This window comes from Ailuropoda melanoleuca, unplaced genomic scaffold (assembly GCF_002007445.2).
Source record: "Ailuropoda melanoleuca isolate Jingjing unplaced genomic scaffold, ASM200744v2 unplaced-scaffold5920, whole genome shotgun sequence".
Classification (NCBI taxonomy): Eukaryota; Metazoa; Chordata; class Mammalia; order Carnivora; family Ursidae; genus Ailuropoda; species Ailuropoda melanoleuca.
Window position 1 is genome coordinate 487,632 of NW_023232948.1, and position 5,959 is coordinate 493,590.

At 46.5% G+C, this 5,959-nt stretch overlaps 1 long non-coding RNA gene across 2 annotated transcripts; it reads right to left on the reverse strand.

Moving 5' to 3' along the window:
- Nucleotides 1–215: 215 nt before the first annotated feature.
- Nucleotides 216–5,424, reverse strand: LOC109491047. Of its 2 annotated transcripts, none has more exons than XR_002144433.1 (3): nt 5,254–5,424; nt 4,380–4,842; nt 216–250 (listed from the first exon to the last, which is right to left on the reverse strand). It is a non-coding gene; the product is annotated as an uncharacterized LOC109491047 (long non-coding RNA). The 2 variants fall into 2 exon arrangements; XR_002144432.2 differs by lacking the exon at nt 216–250 and adding an exon at nt 3,114–3,911.
- Between the last annotated feature and the right edge of the window lie 535 nt (nt 5,425–5,959).

Genomic DNA, 5,959 nt, shown 5'->3' on the forward strand with positions numbered 1-5,959 from the left:
GGGTCAGCTGCTGCGGCTGGTTCTGGTGTTGCTGGGGACTCTTTGACACATGAACATGTTTAAATCTCAAGGCTCTAAAAAAAGGGGGGGGCGACTGGGTGGCTCAGTCGTTAAGCCTCTGCCTTCGGCTCAGGGCGTGATCCCAGGGTCCTGAGATTGAGCCCCACATTAGGCTCCTCTGCTGGGAGCCTGCTTCTTCCTCTCCCACTCCCCCTGCTTGTGTTCCCTCTCTCGATGGCTGTCTCTCTCTCTGTCAAATAAATAAATAAAATCTTTAAATAAATAAATAAATAGATAAATAAATAAATTTCAAGGCTCTGATGGTTCGCAAAGAAATAATAGCTATTCTCCTAAAGCTATTTCAAAAAATACAAACAGAAGGAAAGCTACCAAACTCATTCTATGAGGCCAATATTACCTTGATCCCCAAACGAGGCAAAGACCCCCTCAAAAAGGAGAATTACAGAACGANGAGGCAAAGACCCCCTCAAAAAGGAGAATTACAGAACGATTTCCCTAATGAATATGGACGCCAAAATCCTCAACAAGATCCTTGCTAATAGAATCCAACAGTACATTAAAAGGCTTATCCATCATGGCCAAGTGGGATTCATACCTGGGATGCAAGCCTGGTTCAACATTTGCAAATCAATCAGTGTGATACATCATATCAACAAAAAAAAAGCCTCAGGAACCATATCATCCTCTCAATTGATGCAGAAAAAGCATTTGACAAAATACAGCATCCTTTCCTGATTAAAACCCTTCAGAGTGTAGGAATAGAGGGTACATTTCTCAATCTCATAAAAGCCATCTATGAAAAGCCTACTGCAAGCATTATTCTCAATGGGGAAAAGCTGGAAGCCTTTCCCTTAAGATCAGGAACACGACAAGGATGCCCACTCTCGCCACTATTATTCAACATAGTACTAGAAGTCCTTGCAACAGCAATCAGAAGACAAAAAGGGATCAAAGGTATCCAAATCGGCAAAGAAGAAGTCAAACTGTCTCTCTTTGCAGATGACATGATACTCTATATGGAAAACCCAAAGGAATCCACTCCCAAACTATTAGAAGTTATAGAACAATTCAGTAAGGTGGCAGGATACAAAATCAATGCCCAGAAATCAGTTGCATTTCTATACACGAATAACGAGACTGAAGAAAGAGAAATTAGGGAATCCATCCCATTTACAATAACACCAAAAACCATGCGTTACCTTGGAATTAACTTAACCAGAGACGTAAAGGACCTATATGCTAGAAACTATAGATCACTTTTGAAAGATATTGAGGAAGACATAAAAAGATGGAAAAATATTCCATGCTCATGGATTGGAAGAATTAACATAGTTAAAATGTCCATACTACCCAGAGCAATCTACACTTTCAATGCTATCCCGATCAAAATACCGAGGACATTTTTCAAAGAACTGGAACAAATAGTCCTTAAATTTGTATGGAACCAGAAAAGGCCCCGAATCTCCAAGGAACTGTTGAAAAGGAAAAACAAAGCTGGGGGCATCACAATGCCGGATTTCGAGCTGTACTACAAAGCTGTGATCACAAAGACAGCATGGTACTGGCACAAAAACAGACACATCGACCAATGGAACAGAATAGAGAACCCAGAAATGGACCCTCGGCTCTTTGGGCAACTAATCTTTGATAAAGCAGGAAAAAACATCCGGTGGAAAAAAGACAGTCTCTTCAATAAATGGTGCTGGGAAAATTGGACAGCTACATGCAAAAGAATGAAACTTGACCACTCTCTCACACCATACACAAAAATAAACTCCAAATGGATGAAAGACCTCAATGTGAGACAGGAATCCATCAAAATTCTAGAGGAGAACATAGGCAACAACTTCTATGACATCGGCCAGAGCAACCTTTTTCACGACACATCTCCAAAGGCAAGAGAAATAAAAGATAAAATGAACTTATGGGACTTTATCAGGATAAAGAGCTTCTGCACAGCCAAGGAAACAGTCAAAAAAACTAAGAGACAGCCCACGGAATGGGAGAATATATTTGCAAAGGACACCACAGATAAAGGACTGGTATCCAAGATCTACAAAGAACTTCTCAAACTCAATACACGAGAAACAAATAAACAAATCATAAAATGGGCAGAAGATATGAACAGACACTTTTCCAATGAAGACATACAAATGGCTAACAGACACATGAAAAAATGTTCAAAATCATTAGCCATCAGGGAAATTCAAATCAAAACCACACTGAGATACCACCTTACGCCAGTTAGAATGGCAAAGATAGACAAGGCAAGAAACAACAATTGTTGGAGAGGATGTGGAGAAAGGGGATCCCTCCTACATTGTTGGTGGGAATGCAAGTTGGTACAGCCACTCTGGAAAACAGTGTGGAGGTCCCTTAAAAAGTTAAAAATTGAGCTACCCTATGACCCAGCCATTGCACTACTGGGTATTTACCCCAAAGAGACAGATGTAGTAAAGAGAAGGGCCATATGCACCCCAATGTTCATAGCAGCATTGTCCACAATAGCTAAATCGTGGAAGGAACCAAGATGCCCTTCAACAGATGACTGGATTAAGAAGCTGTGGTCCATATATACAATGGAATATTACTCAGCCATCAGAAAGAACGAATTCTCAACATTTGCTGCAACATGGACGGCACTGGAGGAGATAATGCTAAGTGAAATAAGTCAAGCAGAGAAAGACAATTATCAATGATTTCTCTCATCTATGGAACATAAGAACTAGGAAGATCGGTAGGGGAAGAAAGGGATAAAGAAAGGGGGGTAATCAGAAGGGGGAATGAAACATGAGAGACTATGGACTCTGATAAACAAACTGAGGGCTTCAGAGGGGAGGGGGGTGGGGGAATGGGATAGACTGGTAATGGGTAGTAAGGAGGGCACGTATTACATGGTGCACTGGGTGTTATACGCAACTAATGAATCATCGAACTTTACATCAGAAACCAGGGATGTACTGTATGGTGACTAACATAATATAATAAAAAAACATTAAAAAAAGAAATAAAAACTAACATAACATAATAAAAAATTATTATAAAAAAAAGAAAAAAGAAAAAAAGAACATCACACAGATCTCCCTGCAACCAAATGGTTTTGCAGAACACAGATAAAGCCAGCCGTGCCTGACCGCCCAGATCCCCAACACTTCGCAAGGCTGCTGACAAGCATGGCTATGTGTCATCACCCGAACTCTGGGGCGTCCTCTTAGCCTGAGCACGACTCGGCCCCAGCCCTCCACGTGAGGTGCCTCACCGTGCTAAGCAGAGTTTCCACGAGAATGTTCTGTCTTAGTGGAATCTGTCACAGCAACCAGAGCTCAATGGCTGCGTGAAGCATGCCTAAGCAGGAGGGAGACGCCTGCCCGCAGAATGCAAACCTGACCAGCGCAGATTCCTAACGTGTTTCGGGTGGAAGGACCTCCCAAAACAATGCCTCCTGAGCCACGAGTTCTCATTAAAGTTCTATTCACGCACATTCTCCTTGTTTTTGCTTCCACCCCAGATGAAGAGAAATACGAAAAAGTAAGGCTGCCAAGACGGATACAGAGGGCAGGAGGACAGTACAAGGCCCTCCTTGTGTTCCCTGTTACGTGCCTTGTTTCCTGTGCCTGGATCTGTAGGAACTCCCCAGCAGCCGCCCCGGCCCCCCACAATCAATACAGGCGCTGTGAATCACAGTGAGGGCCAGCTGCCCAGAAGTAGGCCCTGGGTCCCCCTCCGTGCCACTGCCAGGCTTGTGACCTGTGAGTCATTGGCCCTGCTGCCTCTGTCTTGTCACGTGGAGAGGAGCACGTGCTTCCGGCCTCGCTTCCTCCCGCAGCTCGGGCCAGATCCCCGCGTAAGCACACGGACTGTGTGTACCACACACTGCTTCCAACCGGGCCCTGATACGAATCCACAACCAGGATCAATGAGGTTATTTGTAAAGTGTGTTTTGTGTAAAATATATAGTCCAAGGATATTTGAAACGTATCTAATTTCTATAAATCCTGTATATCCCGAGGGCATGGTGTATTAGTTAAATATCTGGACGGTGAAATCATAAAATTGAGACACAAGAACGATGCTTCTTAAACTTGCCCATGTCTACAACTAGAAATATTCAGGGCATTAATAAAGCCAGATAAGAAACCTCGGAGCTAGCGTCATCTAGTGGTGAGTTCGTGGAATTAGCTATTAAGAGAGAGGACGTGGATTCAGGGGGAGCACTAGGTGTTCTGAGGCACGCTTATGGGTTGAATGGCACCCCCCCCCCGAAAACACAGTCTACCTCTGACAATCAGGAGCAGCGTGCACATGTAAATTCTCTGGGCTCATTTCCTTAGTTAAATATACATGTTATACACACGCACCATGGATGTAATTACAGACGCAGGTCCGGACACTTGATTGGTGCACCCGTGTCTTTGTCCTGTTGGGCGTCAATCACAAACCCCCACAGCCGGGGTGGCTTAAACAGCAGACAGTTCCGGAGGCGAAGTCTGAAATCCAGGTGCCACCAGAGCCCGTGTGTGGCTGGTTTGTGGCCTCACGGGCAGACGGCAGGGAGAGAGGAAGCGAGGTCTGTGCTGTCCTTTAGGAAGACGCTGTCCCATCATGAGGCTCCCCCCGCCTCCCCGCCGCCCAGGACCTGATCACCTCCCAGTGCCCACCTCCGGGCAGCATCCCCTTGGGGGAGGCTTCTGTGATCCAACGTGGGGAGGGTGCAGACAGGCAGCCCACGGAAACCTACCTGGGTACCACGGGTAGGGTGACCCTTCCTCTTGCTCCAGGACTGGGAGCTCTGGCTGGGCAGCATTGTCCCATTCTCACACCCTGTGATGGTTTAACCCAGATGCACAGTGGACGTTCGGTGAGTGCTTGCAAAGTGGACGCACGTGGCCCCAGGCACCAGGGGGACACGGTGCCTTAGGGACCCCCCCCATCCACCGTGCTGGTTCTCAGGTCCTCAACAAGTTTCATACAAAGAATTTACAATTTAATGTTTAAATTCCTCAATGCTTACCTTACATGGTTGAGTTCAAATTGATTAGCCTGAAATAGGTTTCCTTACCCTGGGTCCCTGTGGCCCCCCGCCTGTCCCACCCTTAGTCCCCAGGCCCCTGAGCTGCACAGATCAGTCATGTGGGCTCGGCTGCTGTACCCCAACTAGAGGGCAGTCTCTTGCGCTCCACGCATCTTCTGCTGGGTCCCCGCAAATGCCCTGGAGAATTTAATGTCTCTTACCAAGTCGTCGTGAAGATGCTGAGTGCCCAGGTCTGAGATTGACGGTGACAGCCCTGGGTAGCGCGACCCCAGCCCCCCGTGGTTGACCTCAGCTCACGCCTGTGTCCAAGCTTTGGTTTACAAGAACTGTCTCCACCTGAATTTGCAAGTAACAAGTCAGCATGGGGCACAAAGGCCTGAACGTCTGGCAGACCTTATCTATTCTTCTTTTCAATTAATATTTAATTACGCACTTCAGTTAAGAACTCAATTGCTCCACCATTAACCTTCAGCCTACTCTTTCAACATAAAACAAACAGAGATTGGGCATCCAACCTTCTGTAAAAAGAGGAGACTTACCTCTAACAGCAAACGCTTACGGGGTGTTTATTAGGGGGCAGGCACGTCCGGAGGGCCTTGCTCACTGAATGTATGAGCTTGACGTCGTTCCCCGCCCCCCCAGACCTAGGAGATAAACAGGGGCCCCTGCTCAAGACACTAAGCCTCCGGTCGGCGTATATGGAACTGCTAGGTGGTGGGGACATCTAGTGGATCCTGGGAATCAGCTCCCCACAGGTGGTTGGGAAGTATTTAGATCCTCAGCAACCCCACGTTGGCCACACTCTGCACAGCCTGATGCTGGCATGAGCGGCAGGGACCATTCTTAGCGTCGTGTTAAAGAAAAGGCGCCCTCCTGGGCTTTCCCAGACGGAGAAGTACAGCCTGG